Source organism: Python bivittatus, unplaced genomic scaffold (genome assembly GCF_059951505.1).
Source record: "Python bivittatus isolate LINGU-HERP-01145 unplaced genomic scaffold, Pbiv_v1 ctg000160_np1212, whole genome shotgun sequence".
In the NCBI taxonomy this organism is placed as follows: Eukaryota; Metazoa; Chordata; class Lepidosauria; order Squamata; family Pythonidae; genus Python; species Python bivittatus.
This window is the reverse complement of record NW_028277076.1, coordinates 11041387-11063471: the sequence shown is the minus strand read 5'-3', so window position 1 is coordinate 11063471 and position 22085 is coordinate 11041387. Positions and strand designations below refer to the sequence as shown.

The 22085-nt window shown below is 52.7% G+C and overlaps 1 long non-coding RNA gene across 2 annotated transcripts; it reads left to right on the top strand.

The window, feature by feature from the left end:
- The first annotated feature begins 1930 nt into the window (after positions 1-1930).
- On the top strand, positions 1931-15549 carry LOC148214896 (uncharacterized). 2 transcript variants are annotated; one of them, XR_015797314.1, is made up of 3 exons: positions 1931-4902; positions 5153-5269; positions 5376-15549. It is a non-coding gene; the product is annotated as an uncharacterized LOC148214896 (long non-coding RNA). The 2 variants fall into 2 exon arrangements; XR_015797313.1 differs by having other exon boundaries at positions 1931-5269; positions 5376-13074; positions 13253-15549.
- The last annotated feature ends 6536 nt before the right edge of the window (positions 15550-22085 follow it).

Genomic DNA, 22085 nt, shown 5'->3' with positions numbered 1-22085 from the left:
ACTACCAGAAGGAAAAAATAAAACAAAACCCCCACCCCCACCAACACTGGCAGGGCATGCCACTATATAAAGACAGAGAGCAAACCCCATTCCATTCTAGCACTGAAGATGTTACCTAGCCAGATAACGAAACATTTGCAAGAAAACAACCAAGCTCAGAGAACCCCAAGGACTCCATAGCATGGCACTGTAAACATACACACTAAAATGATAAGTAAATAAGATTTATATAGCCCTTACAACTGTATGCATAGCAACTCAGTAGTAAGCCCCCCTGAATGCAGGGGGCCTGAATTGTCAGGTAAGATTCTAGCCTAAAAATTAAATTGCAGGCGTGATCTACTGGGCTGAGACCTGCTGTATTTTCCCGCTTTCAGCAATCGGCACCACTTACTCAGTTTCCATCAATCCCCCCCACCCCCGCGAAATGTGTAAGGGCTGCTTTTCTCCATCTGAGATCCCTAACCCTCTTTTTTTTACTAGGGATCTAGTGGCTCGCTAGGAATCAACCCAAATAAGGAACCCATACCCACGTTAGAGAAAAGAGAACCACGTAGAAAAAATGAAATGAACTCCAAGTTCTTGCTGCCAGTTCAGAGTAATCTGATCGGAGCTGGTCAATAAATTTAACGTAAATAGGATTTCCATTCCAAAACTGAGATACCCAAAGTGGCTGGACGCGTGAGACGAGAACTTCGCCAGCCGCGGCCGCGGGACGGGGCTGCTTAAGCAAGACTCTTGACTCGCCGGCAGGAGACGGATGAGAAGCGGGCCGAGTCTCTTGGGGCGGGCTCGGGGCAGGGGCTGCCTTAAGCAGCGCCGCCGAAGGTCTCCGACGGTGCCCCGCAACGGTTCGTCCTTCCAAGAGCAGCTCTGCGCAGGGCGGCCGAAGGGGAGGAATTAAGGGCGGCGCCGCGGCATCTTCCCGGCCCAGCCCCGGCTAGGGCACCGGGCGGGCGAAGGAGCTGCACCCGGCCGGACATTCACGCGCTTGACCGCTCTGGAGGAGGAACCAGCCTCTCCCAGCCACACGCCGGCAACGCTTCCGTTGCTTATTTCTCAGGAAGCCCACCAGACCCGAGGAAGGGGGGCGGCCAGCAGGAGGGCGGCCGCGGGGGTCGCGTGTTCCAGAGCGGGGGACCCCGCGGAGGCCGGGGCGGGCCCTGCCCTCAACCCGAGGCCCGGCGGACGTACGGCTGCAGGGGCAACCGGCAACCCCGACGGGGCTCCCAAGGGGCGCAGCCGCGCCCGCCCTCCTCCGCCGCAGCCCGTCGCGGCGCGCAAGGCTCGCCGCGGGTGCGGGGAACGAAGCGCCCCGGGACACGCGGCCGCGCCTTCCGACGGGCGAAGGAAGGGGGCGCGGGATACACCGGAGGCGCGCCTCGGCCGAGGAGCCGGGGGGCGAGCGCGAGGGGGCCCCCAAACCGAGGGGCTGCTTCGAGGTCGCGGCCAGGGAAGAAGACGCCCCGGGTCGGATCGGGCCCCGACCAGCCCGGGGGGGCACCGGGAGGGCGAGCGAAGGGCCGCGTCGCAGGCGCGGAGCTGACCCTGCCGGCGGCGGAGCAGCATCCGCGAGGGACGCGCCCCCTGCCCGGGGACCCGCTCGGCGCGCCGCCCTCCGCCCTCGCAAGGCAGCGCGGGCCGCGGAGGGCGCCCGCCCAGGACGGCCCGCTGCTGCCCCCCGGCGGGCGGCCGGCGCTGCTGCCGCGGGACCCGCGGCCGAGGCGGGGCAGGGCGGAGCCACAGGTCCCGCCCCCAAGGCAGGGCAGGGCAGGGCAGGGCAGGGCAGGGCGGCGGCGCAGCACGGGCCAATCGGGGCCGAGCAGGCGGCGGCGTCACAGGGGGCGGGGCGCGGGGTGGCGCCGCTCCGCTCCGCTCCGCGCAGGGGCGCTCCCGGCCGGGGAGCCCGCTCGGCCGCCGCCGCCGCCGCCGCCTCCCCAACCGCGCCAGCCTCCCGCGGAGGGGACGCGCTGCGCCGTGCAGCGGCGTAAGTCTCCCCGGGACGGCGGGGGCGGTTCTGGCCCCCGGCCCGGCGAGCGCGAGCGGAAGGCGCCGGGCGCTTCGCCTCCCCCGCTCTGCCTGCGGGAAAGGCTGCCGCTGGGCGGGCTGGAGCAGAGGGGGCCGCCCCCTCCTGCACCGGGCGGGACCCCAAATCTTGCAGAAGGCGGGGGTTGCCGGTGCGGTTCGTCTGGCGGGGAAGAACTGGGGGATTTCTTCCTCTTTTTCAAGGGCATTTCATTCAGTTCAGAGCTGCAGGGATTCGTGGCTGGGCGATGGTCACCAGTGGCCCTGGTCAACGGTGTGGAATGGTCACCTGCCCAAGGAGGCGAGTGGGGGGAAGAGGTAGAATTGGAGCAAAACTTTATCGGTACCTGGGAAGATTCTGGAGCAGATCTTAAGGAGATCAATCTAAATTTCCACTTCCTTGATGTTACTTCGTATTTTTCTTGCCTTTGGCTTTTTATTTATATTACTTATATTTTTTACTTGGCTTTTTAGTTTTTATTCTGCTAGCCTTTGCATTAGATTGTTTTCCCCAAATGGGAATAGTGTGGTGTGGAAGGAAGGAAGGATGGAGGCTGTGTACCTTGTCATTAATGACCCTGGCTAAGGGTGTCAGGAGGGGTTAATGTATCATGCCAACATGCCAACCTAGTCAATTAACTCTGAACACTTACCAGAAAGAGGACAGCCAAGTTACCAGGAGGGGAGGAGTTCAGTTTTCCCTCCCCAACTCTGAGATGAAGTAGTTGTGAAGCCATGTGGAAACAACACATCTCTAAAATGCCATGTTGGTCTCCTTGTGCATCTTCTGCCCTCACTGCAACACGGGGCAGGAGGAAGTGGGAGAGGTGTGAGATTCTCGTGCTGATAGGAGTGACTTCCAAACGGGAGGGATGCAGATGGCCCCTCCTTCACAAAAAAGGGGAACTTCCAGTCCCATCCATAGAAAAAGTGGGAGGAAACAGACAAGAGTTTTGCCACCCTAAATGGCCTAGATGTAGGCGTCTCAATTGAAAGTAGAGATCTTGCTGAAATTCTTGTGCTGGAACATTCACCTTCTAATAAATTCTATTAATCTGAACCCTTGGATTCTTGTTCCAGGAATTTAGTCTTTCCAGCCTAGGCCGCAAGGAGGGAAGAGACAGAAAGAAGGGGGGTGGTTCTTCCCGCAGCGTCACCTGCTCTGATTGTGCCATGATAGCCAGTTTTCTTTCCTTCATCCGACTGAAGGAGAGCTGGGTGTAAGAAAAATGCCGTGTCAGAAATCGCCAGGCTGCTACTCTTAGGCAATCCCTGCCTGCCCCGTTCTTGCTCTTAAAAAGGGTCCCCTGCAAATGTTGAATATCGGCCTTACTTGCTCCCTGATAATGTTTGGCTCAGATCCACGAGGGCATCAACGGACCTGCTCTTGCAAATGTTGAATATCGGCCTTACTTGCTCCCTGATAATGTTTGGCTCAGATCCACGAGGGCATCAACGGACCTGCTCTTTGATGGTGGGCCTGCAAGGGACCGTTGCCTCCCCACAGTGCTTAGCATCTGAGAGGCTTAACCGTTGGCAGGGGCTGGACAGGAATGGGAGAGGTTGCTGAAGGGGCGCGGCTCTTCTCTTTGCATATCCGGTCAACCTGGTCATCAACTAAACCGTAAGGTGGTTTATTTGTTAGGTGAACCTGGCCACTGTGTTTTGTTAACTGGATTTAGGATGTAACATGTAGAGTGAATTTTTAAAAAGACACTATTTTGCAACCTTTTTCTATTCTGCACACACACTTCCTGCCAGAATTCAATTTAATGTGCATTTATGACCTTTGTGTGTTTAAAAATATTGATTAGATTAACCTCCTCTAGCCTGATGGTCTCCAGATGCCTGTTGCACTTCAGTTTCCAGAATCCTCAGCAGAATGTTCAACAGCTGAGCGTGATGGGAGTTGAAGTCTAGCAATCTCTCGAAAGCCCTGCTTGGTGAGAAAGTCTCCTGTGTTTGGGGAGATGCGGAGCAAGAACTCCTTCAACTGGAAAAGGGCTTCTGAGTGGGTGCACTTGGAAGCCCCCGAGGAACTGGGCTTTGCCAATTCCAGCAGAATCCCATCCTCTGTGCCCCTTAGGCAGATGCGTACATCCATGTTCGTATTTCTGCTGTAGGAAATCAGTTCTTAGCAGATTAAAGGCATCAGTTTAAATGTATTTCAGTAGTACTTTTATTGAAAATATCCACTGAGATACCCAGCTGAAAGCAGTTGCAGAATGTTGTTTACATACATGCACATTATATATTTACATGCATTTTGAGAGGAATTGCATGGGAGAAAACAATTACAAATTAATGCAGAAATGAAGGAACAACATTATGGGTAAAACATGCAAGGATGATCCAGGTCAGACAATGAGACATAGTTGTCTGCCCAAGCTAGACTTGGTGGTCCCCCAGCATCTCCCCAAGAGGTCTTGTCTGTATGAACATGCGGAATCCTCTGTTATGCAGATGATCTGGGAGAAACTGCGGAGATGATTACAACAACATGTAAACAAACATGCTTGAGGCCAGGAAACATGGTCTGGCCTACTTTGAGCACTGACATCTTATGACCTTGTGTTGGCTGTCCCAACCTGGCGCTGGAAGCCGCCTCATCGGTTCCCAGCAGGTCCAGAGCCAGGCAGCCGGGCCAGGCCAAGAGGGGGCTGGCTGGAGCTTTCAACACTTGCCTGCCCGCCCTCCTCCTGTCGGGCGCACAAGCTGCCCCGGGTCTTCTGTTCCTTGCTGATGCTGTGAGATTCGGAGAGGTATGGCTTAATTCACTTCTTCATTTTGCAGGAAGGAAGCGCAAGAACTTCTGTCCCAGCTGAAATGCAAAAGGGTTTCTTAGAAGAATTAAAACAAGCCATTTGAATGCCACAGGTGAGCAGAAACTGAGAGCTAGTTTGGTGTGGTGGTGAAGGTGCTGGGCTAGAAATCAGGAAACTCTGAATTCTAATCCTGCCTGAGGTGCAAAGCCAGCTGGGTGACTTTGGGCCAGTCACTCTCAGCCCAATTCACCTCACAGGGTGGTGGTTGTGGGGAAAAACAGGAAGCAGGAGAGTTAGGTATGTTTGCTCGCTTGAGTTATATATAAAAAAGGCAAGGTAAAACCACCGCCATCATCATCCAGAAGATCCTCAAGCTGGAAGGAACCCTGGAGAGCCTGGAGTTGCACCCTTGCTCAACGTAGGGACCCGAATTGAAGCATCGCTGGTGTGTCCCACCATCCACGTGCACCCTGTGCAAGGTCAGTGAAGTTCTAAAGCACAAGAAATGCTTGTGGTTTTTTTTTTTTGGATGCTTGATGCTATTTTTAATATTTTGGGGTTGGGCTGATGTTTTTATTTTGGCAGGGAGCAGATATGAGCAGCGGGCTGCCTTTTCACTCTCTTCTCGTTTGGAAAGATGGAAATGGAGCCCAGCCCTCTGCCCGTCCTGCAAGCTGGCTGGTCTGCTCCTTTTTGCCGTTACTCGGGAGCGCAGTAAGGCCTAAATTCTGTGGGAGACGGCAGTGTAAGCCTGCATTGGATCATCTCCCCGTGCAGAAGATCATTCTACCCCTCCCTCCTTGTGTGTTCAACATTTCAAGATTGGGCCGACGCTGTCAAAAATTGAGAGAGAAAGTTCACATCTGGATTCCTTTTTCCTCTTGATTCACAGATGCCAGAAACCAACTTTTTAATATCTTTTCCCCTCCTCCCGCAGACAATCTGCCGTTCATAGTTTCCCAGTTGCATCACTGAGCACGACTGGAAACTACCACTGGCCGGGAAGCCTCAGAGCCACAAAGGCCGTTGCTTTCAGAGCAGAGAAGTGGTCTGGTCTGGCCTGGTGGGTCTTTCTCCGTTCCCGGGAGACAAAGCTACCTCAGGCCTTGCCATGCGCAATTCCCCCAGGCTTCTGGAGGTTTCCAGACTGGGAAGCAGAGCCCGGGGACGGGTGCTGTGGGGGGGGGGTGCTCTTCAAGGGCGGGCAAAATGTAGGAGCTGGCTCGGACGGGATCCGGGGTGATCCCATTTGAGTATTAGCTCAGTCCTTCCCACACAGCGTGGTCCAACCTGCGACGGTGATACGCCTTTGAGCTGAGCTTGTAGTGCCAAGGCATGGCCCACTAAGCCAGGAAGCCTGATTCAATCTGCAGCCACTTAATCCCTGCTGCAGGGAGCTTTTTATCCACATTTTAGGCTTGCCGTTTCTGCGCAAACTGGAAACAAAGGCTTATTGTAGGTTGCAATTCCAGCTTGGGCAAATCCAAAATGGAAGACGTGCGGAGCTGTCTGGCCCGCTGTTAAGGGGGCGAGGCTGCAGAGTCGCCTTCGGGTGAACGAAATGGGCTCGCCTCTCGCTCGTTCCCAGCGGCCTTGCTGGGGTCCTTCGGCAGCCAGAGCCGGGTCTCGCAGCGGCCCGGCAGCAGCGCTTCCGACGGCCAGAGCACCTGGGCAGTGCGGCCATCGCCGAGGGAGGGGGACGCTCCCTCCCCCGAACGTGCTGAGGCTTCTGCTGTGTTCCTGCAAGGAGCCCCAAGGCCAGCGGCCAGACCATAACGCACCAACGCGATGGGGTTTATGCCGTTTTGGGTGCCTGTGGGCACTGCCACCACAAGACTGTCATGCTTCCCCCGCAAAGTTCCGTTAACACACAACATCAGGGCAGATGGGAGTTAAAAAGAAACAGGCATATTGCAGTGAAACAGCAAAGCAAATATGATATTAAGAAAAGAACTCTGAAATGAATGAACTTCTAATTTTTTAAATTGAATATTTAAAAACATAAGAAAAAGGAAAAGTAGGAAAGGCAAAAAGTAAAGAGTGAAGAGATTTATAAGCATTATATAATCAAATCAACATTTCAAAATAACATGAATTTGTTTCTATGTATTAAGATATCTTACAGCACTTGAAAACTTCAGACCATCATTAAAATCAAGATAATATGCAATAGTTGATGGCAATAACCAAGGTAGTATAAATTAGAAATCCAGAGATTATAATAATTTCTGCCTGATCTAAAAATTCCATCCTAATTTAGCAAGTTAAAACCTTATGTTAAAAGAAGGATGTGGGTACAAGCCCATATGTGGAATTATAATTCCTCAGTGGCTTCCGTGCTGATCTGGATTCCTTGAAATGAACATCTTCTTAAGAGTGAAATAAAAGGAAAAAGGGACTTGCGCAGCTGACCGTGCGACGGTAGCTGTGGATGGAGATGCTGGCCGGACGGCACCTGCCGCCTTTGACTGCCGGCCAGAGAAGGTGCTGCCTTGCGCTGGTCACTCCACGGAGGAAGACGAGGGGCTGTGCTCTGGCCACCAGGTCGTGCCTGCGGAGGCCCTTCCTGATCCCCACTTCCCACAGCTGATGAAATGGAGGGGGGCGTTCTTGGTCCCCCCGTTTCTTTGCAGAGCCGGATCTGATTGCTTCCCAGGTGCCTGATTCATGCCATGGGATATCCAAGGCTGGCATGGCAGCGGCTCCTGGGAAAGAGGAGGGCCCCAGGGCCCCTGCAGCTTGCAGGCCAGGGACACAAACAGGTATTTCTCGGGGCACTTTCAGTTTTTAGAAAATGCTAAAGTAGTTGCGGGAGAGATTTGGGTGGGATTTTTTTCCCTGAATGATCTCAGGAAACCAAAGTCAGGCTTGAGCTGCATTCCTAGTTTCTCTCAGATTTTTTCCCCTCTTTTTTAAGAAAACAAAGCAGGGCAAATTTCAAGGAACACAGAGCGTGGTGCCATTTGGCAGAGGGAGACCTCTCTGTGTCACTGGTTGGCTCACATGCTTCAGGCTGTAACATGGATGCTTGACAACCACACGATCTTGGTCTGTGGTGCTGCAAAACCAAGCTGGGAACTTTGCAGGCAATCTTAACCTGCTGCCAAATTGTGGGAGAGGCTGTGAAACAACAACCAGAACTTGTGAGAAAGGAAAGGAGCAGGAAGCAGTTTTAGGAAACGTTGCAACCGGACAAGCCGTCCAGCTCACTTATCCCAGGAAGAAAGCTGCTGCAGAGCATTTCTTTTATGCATTTCGATTTTGCATGTAATATTATTTTCAGGGAGCCTCAGATGGGTTCAGTAAAGAGAGGACAAAATAGAACCATACATTCTCAGCAGCATAGGACATATTTTTTTTAAAAAATTGAACAGCACAAATAATACCCTGATTATTTAATGGCCTGGACAAATAAATGCTTTTCTGCATGGACGAGCAGAACTCTCCTTGGCAAGAGCATTTCCGAGGTGGCTTCCGCAGGTGAGAATGCCTTGTCCTCAGATCTGCAAAGGAGGGCCTCTGAGGAGAATTTGCATCCTGAGACTGAAATACAGACTCATATAACTAACCAACTAACCCATGAACATACTGATCCTGCCTCAAGACCGGTCTTGGTTTGCATCCTGAGAGGAAAAGGGTGTTAGGAGCCATTCAGGACCAGAATATTTTCACAAAACTTCTTCCCTGAACCTAGTCAGTGTAGATCAAGAGTAACTCCTTTGGTTCTATAGGGAAAACCCACCAAAGAGCTGCCTGATAGGAAATCGGAGGTTGTGGCTGAAATTCATCCCCATTCCTCAACTCCAGCTTCAACATTCTGCAGTTCTAATCTAGTGGCCCACTTCTCTGACTAGTTAGAAAAGGTCATGACCTGGCCACGTGGGGCTCAAACAGATATTCCCACTTAGCCTTTGGAAGGAGAAGAGGAGGGGGAGCTTGTTCGTGCTTGGAGATCTGCCCTGATGTTGATCTGACCATGACAAGTGTAATGGCCCCAGTGAGAAATGGTGGGGGAGAAAGACCTTTTCAGACTGCTTCCCTTCTGTTGCTCAGGCCTGTGCCATGTTGACTGGATCCTGCTAGGTTGAGGCCTCGGGCACCTGTCCCCACAGTTTTATCTGCTTCTTATACAAATTGCTCCTGGTCAATAATTTCCTCACTTCCATCTCTTTTAGAAATGAAGTAGGGTACCTCCTGCTGCAGACTTAATTGTGTCCATCTGACAACTTTGGTATTGCTCAGAACCAGACATATTAATGAAACTAGTCCCTCCCTCTTTGTCCTCTTTGAACTGTGGTGCCCATAATTGGACACCAGACTCCATATGGGGTCTGACCAGGGCAAAGGAGAGAACTATTCCTTCCCATGATCTGGACTCGGTGGTCCTCAAGACTGCACATGCCTTTTAGCAGTTGCATCACACAGCTGGGTCATGATTAACTTGTGGTTGACACCCAGATTCTTTTCACACGTCATACTGCCAAGCCAGTATGCTTGTGCCTTAGGTTTTTCCTCCCCAAATGCAGATCCTTATGCTTCAGCCTGTTAAATTCCATCCTATTCATTTCAGCCTATTGCTCAAGCCCGTCTAGAATTTTCTGAATTTTTTCCTCTCTCCTCTAAATTACTCTTCACCCCTCCTAGTTTTGTACCATCTGCAAACTTCTTAAGTATCCTCTCACGTCCCTCATCCAAGTCATTGATCAAAATGTTGAACAGCTACAGAGCCCAGAACCAAGTCCTGTGGTGCTCCACAAGATACTTTCTTTCAAGCTGAGGTGGACCATTAATAAGAACTCTTTGGGTGTGGCCAGCTAACTGGGAGTCCATCTAACAGTGGAAGTCCAACCAATGGGCTTAAGCGTAGGGTGGTTACTGGATGAGCTGCATGCTAATGGTTACTCCATCTTACTGGGTTTTCAGCTTAGTTTACTGACTCTCAGCCCATCTTTTACTGGTCCCAGAGATGGATTCCTTTCCACCATCTCACCTGCAGTTATATACTGATGACAGCTCATTCAAAGGAGCTGGAAGGAAATTTCATAGATATGTTTATCATATATATGAACTCAGAATCCAGAGTCATTGAGAGTCAGGTGGCATACAAGATGGTGATGATGGTGACGATTCCACAGTATCTGAGATTATATAGTTAAGTTATCTGGGAGGAGCTCAAGCCCATTGAACCTGAGGGAGCGGACAGGGTTCTTGTAGCTGTTAGTCTGGCTGCTTCTGTGTTAGATCTGTGCCCCTCCTGGCTGGTCAAGGCTGCCCGGGAGAGGAGACATAATTGGGTCTGGGTGATGGTGAATTCCTCTTTGAGGGAGGGGGTGGTCCCGCCGGCTCTCAAGGAGGCGGTAGTACACCCCTTCCTGAAGGGGCCATCGCTCAACCCAACTAATCTGGTTTGTTTTCGTCCAGTCTCCAACCTCCCCTTTCTAGGGAAGGTTGTTGAGAAAGTGGTTGCATGGCAGCTTCAAAGGGCTCTGGATGAAGCAGATTATCCGGATCCCTTTCAGTCAGGATTCAGGCTGGGATATGGGACTGAGACGGCATTGATCACGCTCTTGGATGACCTCTGGCAGGAGTGGGATGGGGGCAAGGTTTCCATCCTTGCTCTTGACCTCTCGGCAGCCTTTGATACCATCGATCACTGGACTGGCTTCAGGAGTTGGGGGTGGGCAGCACTGTGCTGTGCTGATTCTCCTTCCTCCGGGGTCGGTTCCAGTCAGTGTTGATAGGAGGGGAGAGGTCCAGTCCATGGCCCCCACTGTGTGGGGTGCCACAGCTTGGTTCTCTCACCCCTCTTATTTAATATCTATGTGAGGCCGCTGGGTGAGGGGATACAACAGTTCGGGGTGAGGTATCATCAGTATGCTGATGATACCCAGCTTTGTATTTCTTCCCCGGGCTGTCTGAGTGATGCTGTGGATGTCCTGTCTCAGTGCCTGGAGGCTGTAGGGGCCTGGATGGGGCGCAACAGGCTTCGGCCCAACCCAAGCAAGACTGAGTGGCTTTGGGTGTTTGGGCCTCCCAGTACCAAGGTTCTTCCATCTTTGGTTCTGGATGGGGTGGTTCTGCCCCAGACAGACCCAGTGCGCAATCTGGGGGTCCTCTTGGACTCATGGCTCCTGCTGGAAGAGCAGGTGGCAGCTGTGGTTAAGAGGGCCTTTGCACATCCTCAGGTTGTGCGTCAGTTGCGCCCATTCCTGGACTGGGAGCCTCTACTCACTGTCACTCATGCCCTCGTGACCTCCCGTTTGGACTATTGCAATGCGCTCTACATGGGGCTGCCCTTGAAGAGCATTCGGAAGCTTCAGCTGGTGCAGAATGCAGCTGCTCGGGTTGTAAATAGCGTCGGCTACTCGGCATATGTAACACCACTGCTTTGGGAGCTGCGCTGGTTGCCGGTGTGTTTCCAGGTGCATTTCAAGGTGCTGGTCGTCACCTACAAAGCCCTTCGCGGCTTGGGACTGGGTTACCTTAGGGACCGTCTTTTCCCAGTTGTTTCTACCTGTCCAATCTGGTCTGGCAGGTTGGGCACGCTCCGGGTTCCGTCAGCCAAGGAACGTTGGCTGGCAGGGACCAGGAGACATGCCTTTTCCGCTGTGGTGCCTGCCCTCTGGAACATCCTCCCTCCTGAGATTAGGATGGCCCCGACCCTTTTGGCTTTTCGGAAGGCCTTAAAGACCTGGCTTTATGCCTGGGCTGGGGCCCCGAGTGTGTGAAGGACCCCATTTCATGGTTGTGTTGATACTGAAGGTTTTTTTTAAGATCTCTTGGCTGCATTTATATAATATTTAATTTTGTACTGTTTTTAATGTTGATTGTTTTATTGTTGTTAGTCGCCCAGAGTCGCTGATCTGAGATGGGTGGCTATATAAATTGAATGAATGAATAAATTAAATAAATAAGATCCTTATAGTGCTATAATGTGTAGATTGCCTGATTCTCAAGATCTCATTAAGTGTTGCTAACAGCCATCTCTTTATCCTGGATTGTGGTTAATTTTCTTCACCGTTTGATCTGTTATTACTAGGCTGAATACCATTTTCCTTATAGGAAAGATCTGAGGACATCAGCAATTCCACCTTCTCTTCTCCAATATTCTCTAGACAGATCGAGTTTTAATCTCCCAAAGATTTAAGTTGGGAATTATTACACAGAACACCAGGCTGGGAAAGGCTGCTGTAGGGTAGACGCTACCATGTGATGAAAACCACGAATGGTCTCGAGGATGTTGTAAGGCCTCTCAATGGCTTCAGGTGTTCCCAAAAGTGATCTGTGCAGCTTTCTCCTTGAGTTGTACGCAGACTCTCAGTCTGACTAGCTGGAAGTGCAAAATGGTCAGTCAATAAGAAACTCCTTGAATGATTTGGGTGGAAAAAACAACAGTCCAAAAAGTGCAAGAGGGATGGAAATGTGTTTTGAATTAAGCTTTCCAATTCCTGAAGCTTCCGGTAGACTTAAAGTTTCATGGGTCCAAATGTCTTGGGAAGGTCTACAAAGAAGCTCATGTGGAAACACCACAAGAACTCAGCCATTCTATGAACGTTGGGCAAAAATGTGAATGTACAAAGAACAGCTGGTGAATGTTTCATCAACATTTGCAAAGGAGAATTTGTGGGGACAAGCCCATCTCCCCGCTCACATTCTAGAGGCAGTCTGCATCTTGCTCCAGAATGCCTTACTTCCACCAAATGTTTCACAGCTGCAACAAAAGTTTCTTGGAACATCTTGTGTGGTGAGGAGCCATCTGGCAGGCCCAAAAGTACATCCATCCTCCTGATTCGGTCAGCCTGCAACTTTCGCTTGGACTTGAATATCCTCATCACAGAAGGCTCTTTTGCCAAAAGCCCTCGAGAGTAGATTCTCAGCTTTAATTCTGAGGCGGTTTTCTAGGGTTTTCCGTAGCAACTAATTTTGATCACTGCCGCGGCAGTGGGAGCTGTGAAGCTTCCCTCCCACACCAATGAGTTCTAGACTGCTGATTCTCAAATGGAGTGTCAGGGCACAAGAGTACACCATGAAAGGAACGTGAAAGCGCATTGAAGAATTAAGCAACCGTATTGAATACTCAATGATCCCAGGAATTTGCAGCAGAAACAGAGGAAATTCAGTTGATACACATTTACATACCAAATGATCTACAGTATTTTACACCTTCTGAATTTAACATGTGAACTAGGATTTAATTGACACTGTTTTCTAATGTCTTCAAGTCTTGTGAAGCTGTTACCTGATTAAAAATACAAGAAGGAGACTTGCTTGCAAAAACTTGCAGGTATTAGAGAAAAACAGGGCACACAAATCTTCAAACATGCATCAGTGTGCATGCACTTTTTTTTAAAAAAAGTAAATGGGGTAGAAACAGGGCCATCTCGAACCTTGTGTGAGATGGGTGGCTATATAATATGATTAATGAATTAATAATAATAATAAATATGTTTGCTTTTAAATAGGTGAATGTTATAGACCAGAAACAGAGATGTGGATCTTTGGCCCAGAGTTGCCAAGCAGCCCAGAAGCTCTTGGATGAATAAATGTGGCTTCCCGTCAAGTAAATGGTGCAGTTGGATTCCCAGACCCCACCTGAGCTCCAGATGACAGACGAGGGAGGTGGAAAATCCCCAGACCTTCCCCTTGGCACAGAAATCCTGGTCCTACTTGGGGCGCCGATAGGCTGATGTCCTTAGCTGGCTTCTGTCAGCACTTACCCGGAAACTAGGAGATACCCAAGATCCTTTCAACTCAGGTTGCCAGAAATGGCCCAACAAACGTCCACAGCTCAGGTTCAACCTGATGACCCCCATCCAATGGGGCCTTTGGATGCCTTCAGCTGCTGAAGACCACTTAAGATCTAAGTTGCTACAGGGGGTCAGATACTGACCTCAGATACCACCAGGAGAAAGAGCTTCTGGGCAGCCATTGGTATAGAAAATCACATGGAGTCACAGAGAGGAGCATTCTTGAGGTGCGTTGAGAAGACTCTCTTCCAGAGGCCAGAATGGGAAAGGCAGCAGAGTTAACCTGATCACAGGCTTCCTGGTCTCCCATTAGGAAGTTGAAATTAACAAATACATGGCCCCCTTTCCCTTGCATTATGAAAGAGCCACTGAAGGCCCCCATGGCAGCCCCTGCAGGGAAGGTTTGCTCACAAGGGCAGAGGGACCAAGGAAGAGGGGACACTCCAGGGAGCAGCTGGGCCTTGGGAGTGGGGAGACCCATGGAAAGAGGAGACGCCTCAGCTAGAGCCCAATGGGAGGAGCAGTAATTTGACTTTTTACTCTCTCTCCTTTCCCAGCCCACAAAAGTGCAGTTGTCCCCTTTGCTTTCAACGGGAGATCATAAACCTTCACCGACTCCAGGATGAATGCTGGTTTGGTGCCAGGCCCCAAGACTTCTCTTCCCATCTGCTCTGCAATGGTGTAGGCGACTGGAAGGGATGGAGAACCCAGGGGGCTGCTCAGAGCGGGCAGGAGGTGCCAATCCCAGTGCAGTTTGGCTGCTTCACTACTGACTCTGCTCATGCAAAACGATTAGCTTCATCCTTTATCCACAGTGTGGTGCAAAGGTTTCTGAGAGTTGGGATGGAGATGGAGGAGTTCTCTGATGAGCAGAACTATCCTTGCTGGCTTGGAAAATGGAGATGGCTACAGTGTTCCCCAAACATTCTCACTTGTGAAGGGGGGAGCAGGGATGTCCACACAGAAAGTCAAATAAGTCAAGATAGCAGCTGTGCCTGTGCACCTGAGGGCCTCGTCTTTTTTACATGTGCTGCATGTAAAGAAGGGGCAGGGCTTCAATAGCACGGACACAGGCACTAATGCGCAAAAGCCTTGTGGGGGAGCGGGGGAAGGCTTGAATTCTCCATGTTCTACTGAAGGCATTCAGTAGAAAAAAATAATAAAATAATCCTACCCTGTCCAAATTTTCTCTTTTCTGACAATGTGACAAGCTATGACTGGTCTTGCACCAAACCCCACATTTCTGAGTCTCAAGGCTTTCCAAGAGCCCCCTTGCTTCTTGGGCAGTTCTTGAAGCCCACCAGACAACACAGCAAATATTTTTTTGTGTCCTTCTCCTCTTACCAGTCGGAGCCTTCGTGGTCCAAACCTTAATTGTGCTGAGATGCTGGGTTCCACTTGTTTTGGGGCTAATGGACAGTGCCCCCCTGCCCCAGTCAAATATTTTGGCAGAACCCAAGCTCAGTGGCCGAATCACAGCAGGTGCCCTTGGGGGCATCAGGCCCCCCTTGCTACTCAGTGCAGATGAGCGAAGCCCTCTTCAGAGAAAGTGAAGTAAGTACGTAGCTGATGAAGGTTTGCAAAACCATATGCCATTCAATGAAGCGCATTAGTCTGACGAGGGCCTACCAGACGGTTTCCGATCCTGGTTATCTGGAAACTCTTCGGGGAAGACACAATGATCCAATGCATGGAGCTGGCAATACCAGGTGGCCTGTGCCACGTTTCATCCGGGCCTGGGCCCTGAGTGCACGTTTCAGGCTGAGGAGTTGTGGGTGGGAGGCCACAGAGAAAAAACAAAGGCGTTGGTGACGGCATCCGCTGCCAAGTGGAGGAGAGAGAAGGAAGGGGCTAGGAGGATGGCAGCGTGGCTGCCGGAGGATGCTGCGCTTGAATTCACGAGCAGCAGCAGTGAACAGGCCATACGGAGAGGGGAGAAGATCCTTCAGGTCCCTCCAGGCTGAAAAAGAGCATTATCAGCAAAACAGGCCATGGGTTTCCTGGAAGGACCATGCTTGGTAGTGTCTCCCTGTAGATATTGGGGTAATCCAAGGCCCCCCGCTGCGACCTCACGGCCCTTGGAAAGATCTGTAGCTCGCTTTCAGAAGCATCAACCGCGTCTTCTCTCTGAATGAGCAGACAGGGATGGACGCCAGCAACAGCAGTGGTTTTATTTGCTCCCCCTCCTACTTTAAACCAAATGCTTTCCACAGCATCACTGAGTGCTTACCTTTCTGAGCAGGCGTATTTTTACCATCCATACTGCTTCTATTCCTTCTGAACCTCTTTCAGTTGCAATAATCCAACCATAGGAATCACTCCATCATGTCCCAGACCTGTTAAATCGTATATGCCTCACAAATGAGCTATTTTCTTTATTCTGATATTAACGTACAATGATAGCCATAAACTCAGTGAGCCAGTGTTCTTTCTGATTTTTCATTGCGGGGTTCAAAGGAGTTAGAATGCTACCCCGTCTTTCCACACTGCTCAGGTTTTTATCTAAGGCCCTTACTTCAAGGTTTTGGTTTCCACCCCACTGCCCACAGAAATAACTATAGCCTTCCTGATCAGGCTTGACGAAGCACATCTTACTAGTGCTTGGAAGTGCAGCTCTTCTCCTGTGCAAACTGACAAACATCTTAAACCTCCCTGCTCTCTCGCTCCCTAGGACTGGCAGCCTTATATTCTTCCTGCTGTCTCTGCTTACTCACAAGAAGTGGTCACGTCATCACCCCGAATAAGCAATCAGCAATTTTTAGGACACCTCCTTGCAATCAGCCATTATTCAGAATATGACTTTCATTTTTCACAGCTGAGTACACAATTCCTTGGACACATTCCTCCCTGAGGCCCCTCTCCTCGCTCTCCTATTGAGCTCCAGTGGCAGACTGCTGTTTACTCTCCCCGTTCACACGCTGAGTGGAATAAAACCTTTGCATGTAGGAGGTCCTTGGTTTGATTCCTAGCATCTCCAGAGAGGTCCTGGAGAGATCTTGGATGACATGGCCATGGCTAATGATGGCAGAATTCAGAGAACTGGAAGAGGCCACTGAAACCATCAAATCCCACCCGTTGCTCCGTGGCAGAATCCAGGACGCACGGCTGCTAGCTGGTGCTTGAACACATCCAATGAAGAGGAGCCCATCGCCCGAGTTTTGCCATAAGCCTTTTAAGCATTCAGACAATCTGGGTAACCTGCTCTAAGAGCCAGAGAGGACTTGGGAGGGGTAATTGCTAACAGATGGCTACTTTGAAAGGCTGCCAAGTGGAGCCCCAGGAAGCTGTCCAACGAGTGACCCACTCCGGTGGGAGACTGAGAAAGAACAAGGAGAACTCTGCACGAAGAGGCACAGATCCGGGTTTCATGTTTTTCTGATCACAGCCCAGTTCAGTCGAGGCAACGGAGGAGAGACGCGGAAGTGAGCTGACTCCAGCCTTGGCGTGGAGGGTGGTATCAAACAGAAGGTCCAGGAGGGGTGAGACAAAGAAAACAAGCTCACGAGGCAGTAGATGTTTGGAGGGATGCAAGATTAAGGAGCCACGCTGAAATGTCAGTAGAAAAGGAAGGTTTTGCGGAGCAATGGCAGAAACGGGGAAAAGACCAGAGTTGGGGATGGGGGCTCTCGGGTGAAAAGAACCGGAGGCATTTTAATGGGGGCAAGGAAGGCTGGCTAGCAGATAACTGGGGTGAAGCGGAGAAGAAGAAAGGTAGCCAGAGCAGCTCACAGAAGGGCTGGGTTGGCTTTGCTTGGTTTGGAGTCATAGGAGGATGGACCCAGCCTTCGGATGGTGCCGTCCACAGTTTGCAGCTTTGTGTCCAGGTTGCCGCAAGACCCAGTGTCAGCCAATATGGTTAGGACACAGTGCACTGTATGAAGCCAGCTTAAGCTTTTACCCACACTGAGAAAACAAACAAACTCTGAATTTCTGCAGAAGGAAAACAACAAATCCAAAGTGAAATCCTGTCTCCTGCACAGTTGGTGTAAATGGAAAAAATGTGATTGTTTTTCCTTTCCATAAATCACTTTGCATCTCGACCTGTCAGTGTCTCTAAAAATGCTGCAGTCAATCAGTTGCTCCTTTGGCTCCTGAGGCTTCATCCACGTCTCCTGCTGCCCCAGGCTGAGACGGCCGGCAAGCTGGTTGCTGAGGACACGGCCTTGCTTCGGTGCCTCGATCTCGGGGCCAGCCTGCCAGAGACCAGCTACAGCCGGGTCAGAGTGACCGGGCAGAGCCTGGCCTTTTCTGCTGGAATGCAAAGCGCAGCCTCCAATGCAATGGTTGTTCACCTGGAGGAGGCGCCGTAGGGAGGATGGTCACCGGCAGGCCACTCTCCCCCTCTGGCCGCCGGGCTCTGTTTCTACTTTGGCTGGTGGAGATGAGGACCCGTCCCGCGAATAAAGCTGTGGTTCTCAGGTTCAGGTGGGAGTAGTGCCCCCGGAAGGCCTCCTGGAGGATGCGGTTCTTACTTGGTTGTCCCGTCTGCAGCGGAGAGGCCACGGAGCGCGTTGCCGCAGGACACCAACGCCTGGGGCTCCAGGGAGCCTCCCCCACCTGGCTCCTCTCCTGGCACCTGCCCTTCTCTTCCGTCCTGCTTTCCCCCAACAGCCTTCGACAGGCACAGCCTCACCCTCGTAGGGGGCAGTGACTCTGTGGGCCTTGTTTTGGAGGCACTGCCAGAAGAATGCCATGAGGGCAGGGGTCAGGCGAAGGGGAAAGCCCCCCGCTGGGGTGTGGGGAAAAGCCCTCTGTCCTCATCGGTCTGCCAAAGGACCATCAGGAATGCCACAGCAACTGTGGAGGCCTGAAAGTTGCTTCTGAGTTTAGGACGTGCAGCTGAAATTCCCCAGAAGAGGGTTTCCTTGGCTGCTGCTGGAGGAGGAGACCTGCTCCTCGGCAATTTTCCATCAGCTTCCCACCCCCCACCCCCGCTGAGTGGCCCAGCACTGAGGGTGCCCCATCCCCAGCTGGGTGCATCCGGGGTACCCCCAGCGAAGAAGGTGGAGCGCTCTCCTCTGATGGTCCCAAAGCCACATGCAGGAGGGCGAGGGGCTCAGAGCGTCCCCAGGAGATCCGCTTCCCCACGGGGCAAAATGGGTCTAAGGTGCAGAGGAAGACGATGTGTCGCGGGAGGAAGGCAGGAAGGCAGGAAGGGAGTCCACGGGGCGCGGCCCAAAGGGTGAGGATGGTGGCTGCAAGCGTGGCCGGAGCGTTGCCTGTTTGAGGGACGCTGTGCGCGCAACGCGCATAAACGCGGGCAGCGCTTCCGCCGCACCCGCCATCCTGCCTGTGTGCGGTGCCGCCCGCGTGCCCCGGCCGGGGAAGCGGGAAGGCGGCGGGCCCGGAGGAGCCACTCGCGGGAGAGGCGTCCCCGCCGTGCGCCGCCTCGGCCTCGGACGGGCTGAAGAGCGGGAGCGGGGCGCCGCTGCTCTTCCTCGCCGGTAGCGCTCGGCCGTGGAAGGGCGTCGTGGCCGCGCCTCCGGCGATGCTGCCGCTTCCCGGAAGACGGGAGGGAAGGAAGGGGGGCGGCCCCGGCTCCGAGCGGGGGGCGTCGGGCCAACGGGGAGGACCGGCGCGGGCTCGTGCCGGGATTCGCGCCTTCTCTGGGGAGCCGGATGCGCGCCGGAGGGCCGGATCCCCACAGCCCGTGCAGCCGCCGCCCCGCCCCGGCCCAGCCGAAACCGAAGCCGGGGCCGCCTGACCGCGAAGCGAGTCACGTCCGGCCGAGCGGCCCCCCGGCTTCCAGCCAGCCTCGGGGCGGACCCCGGAGAAGCGGCGCGCGAGGGGCGGCGGGCGCTCCGCGGCCGCCAGGGGGCAGGGCCGACGCTCCGCCGCCTGCGCTCTGTTTGCGGGCGCAGGCGGAGCGCCGAGCAGGGGCGGCCGAGGGGGCAGCGCCCCGGAGCGCAGGGTGGGGAGGGCGCCGCCGCCTGCAGCTCTCCCCCGCTTGGGGCCGCCCGCTGGGTCGCCCCCCGAAGCTCAGGGTTGCACCGCGCGGCCTCCGGGCGCCCGTGGAACATCTGCGCGGCGGAGCGGAGTCTGCGCGTCCTGCTTGGCCCGCGCGGTGCCGGTGCCCGCGCCCGCGCCCCACCGCGCCTGGTTGCCTGCCGCCGCCTTCTCCTCCCTCCCGGGGCCGAGCAGGGGGGCTCCGCCGCTGACAGAGAAGGGAGCGGCGCGGCAGGCCGAGAGCCGCTCGCTGTGGCTTCGGGGCTGCTGAAGAGCAGCCCGCGTAATCGCGGCCCCGGCTCCGCTAAAGACTTCCAGATGTGGCTGCGATTAGGTCACCCCGGGACTCGGCTCTCCGGCAATCTGGGCTCCCGCCCTCCGTTTTTGCAGACTCGCCTGGAGCAGGGCTGGCTGGGCGCGGCTGGCAGGGCTGGCTGCGCAGCCAAGGAAAGCCAGCTGCATCGCGCTGCGCTCGCAGCTCCGGCCCTTCCGCTGCCGGGGAGAAATCACAGCAGTGCGTTGACCGGACAGCGCGAGGCTTCCCTGGCGGCACTGGCGTTGGCCAGGTGCGCTGCCTGGGGGGCGGGAGGTGCACCGAGATGAGGAAGGGCAGTGCCAAGTCACTGAGTCAACTCTCAGACTCGGTTGGACCAGCGGGCAGGACAGGACAGAGCCGGGGCATTAGAGAGAGGCAGCGGAGCCCACCCTAGTCTGCAATGGTCCATCGGGTGGTTCAGCAGATCCTTCTGGTCCTGTGAGGAACCTCTGCAGATCCACTGAGCAGGGCTTCCGTGGCTGGAGAGCCTGACCCCTATGCCCTTGTCGGCACATCTCTGAACATCCTGGAAGCCTGGTATTTCTGTGTCCCAGAGTAGCCCATCTGAGAAGTCAGTGGGGCAGAGGAGTGGGGTGGGGTGAAGCTCACCTCGGGCACTGAGACAGTCGCCTTCTCCTTCATCTTCATCAGACTGGTAGACTGATAGTTTACTGGTCTTCCCTTCATTTGGGCAGAACTCTGGCCACTCTCACCTTAGCTCCTAAGTATCCCAAATGGATAAATGCTGCAGAAACTGTTGATGCTTTCATTTGGGACAGAACCAGCAGTGCATATCTTTCCCAGTTTAAAGTGACTGGCAGCTCTTTTTTAAACAGGCAGTTTCCCTGGCCTTTTGATAGGCCCCTGAACACACGTTTAACAACAGGCCTATCGGTCTTCCAGAAGAGGAGCCTGGATAATGCCTGAACAGTGCTCTGGGAAGCGTGGGTCAGGCACAACATGGCAGATGCTTCTGTGGAAACTACTGTAATCGTCTGGTGTCTCCTCCAGTCCAAGCCAAACTGCTCGTGGAAGGCCAGTGACCAGAGGGGAGATGGCATGGCTGTCGGAGCCTCGACAAGCCAACAGGATCTTGGTGGATGCCAGTTCTCAGCTGAATCTTCACCAAGATCATGAATGAGGCATTGTAGGTCATTCTTACGTGAAGGCCTGTGTAGGAAGAAGATAGAAAACACCGCTTTAGAAATGGAGCAAGGAAGGATGAATTTCGGCTACCTCTTTGATGGGCTGGGGATGAGACAAAGGCTGTGTCATAAGGACGTGTCCTCTAAATCCACTTTGAGCTGCAGTTAGCGGGTCACAGGGAGGACCCCATAAAAGATGATATTCTGCATTGTTGAAGCTCAGTGTTTTCAGGCGCATCAGATGGAACATACCCTGTGTGTTCATGGAAAGAAAGAAAAAGAGTGTGGAATGGAAGGTGGATCCCAAAGGGGCAGAGAGAATGTAACTCTGCCCTGTAAGAAGTCAAGAGAAGAATTAATATCAAGAAGAATGATTCAACTATGCCTGTTGGTGTGTGAAGTGTGGTATTTTTCAGGAGCAAGGATCAGGGGTGCGATAGGCTGTTTCCAACACTTACAAAATCTGTGGTCTTGTGTGGACATATGATACAACAAAGAGCAGCTACAACCATCTCAGCACAGGCTTCAGGAATCTTGGAAAGAAATTCAAGACTTCTGGGCGGTGTTCTCATTCATCCATCTTTCTATTGCATAGAAGAAGATTGAGAACGAAAAGAAGAACCCTGTGCTCTGGTGATTGGCTGTGCAGATGGTGTTGATAAGAGGGATTTGCTTTCTGGAACCATCGTCTGAGGTGTCCAGGTGACCGATTGTACCTTACCAGCGCTAGTAAAAATGTCTTTGGTGGAAGCATGGTAGGCTTCGTGAAGAGGGCTTTAAATTAAATCCTGTGGAAGGTGGAAATTGTACCCCCAAGTAAGGGCCATAGATAAAGGCATGCATAGAAGGAAGAAGGAATGTTGCTGACATGATGTTTCTTGAGCCATTCAGTGAAAAATCAGAAAGAACATTGGCTCATAAAGTTCACTGCTTTCATTGTTCATACATTGACCATCAGCATGTCTGAAATAATATGAGCTTCAGCTATTAGTAGAGAAGGGAAAATATGACTTAATAGGTATAAAAGAGGTCTTGTGGGATGACTCCCACGACTGGAGTATAGCAACTGAAGGATACCATTTGTTCACAAGGAACAGAAGGGAGGAAGAGTTGCAATGTGTGTTAAAAATACCCATTCCTG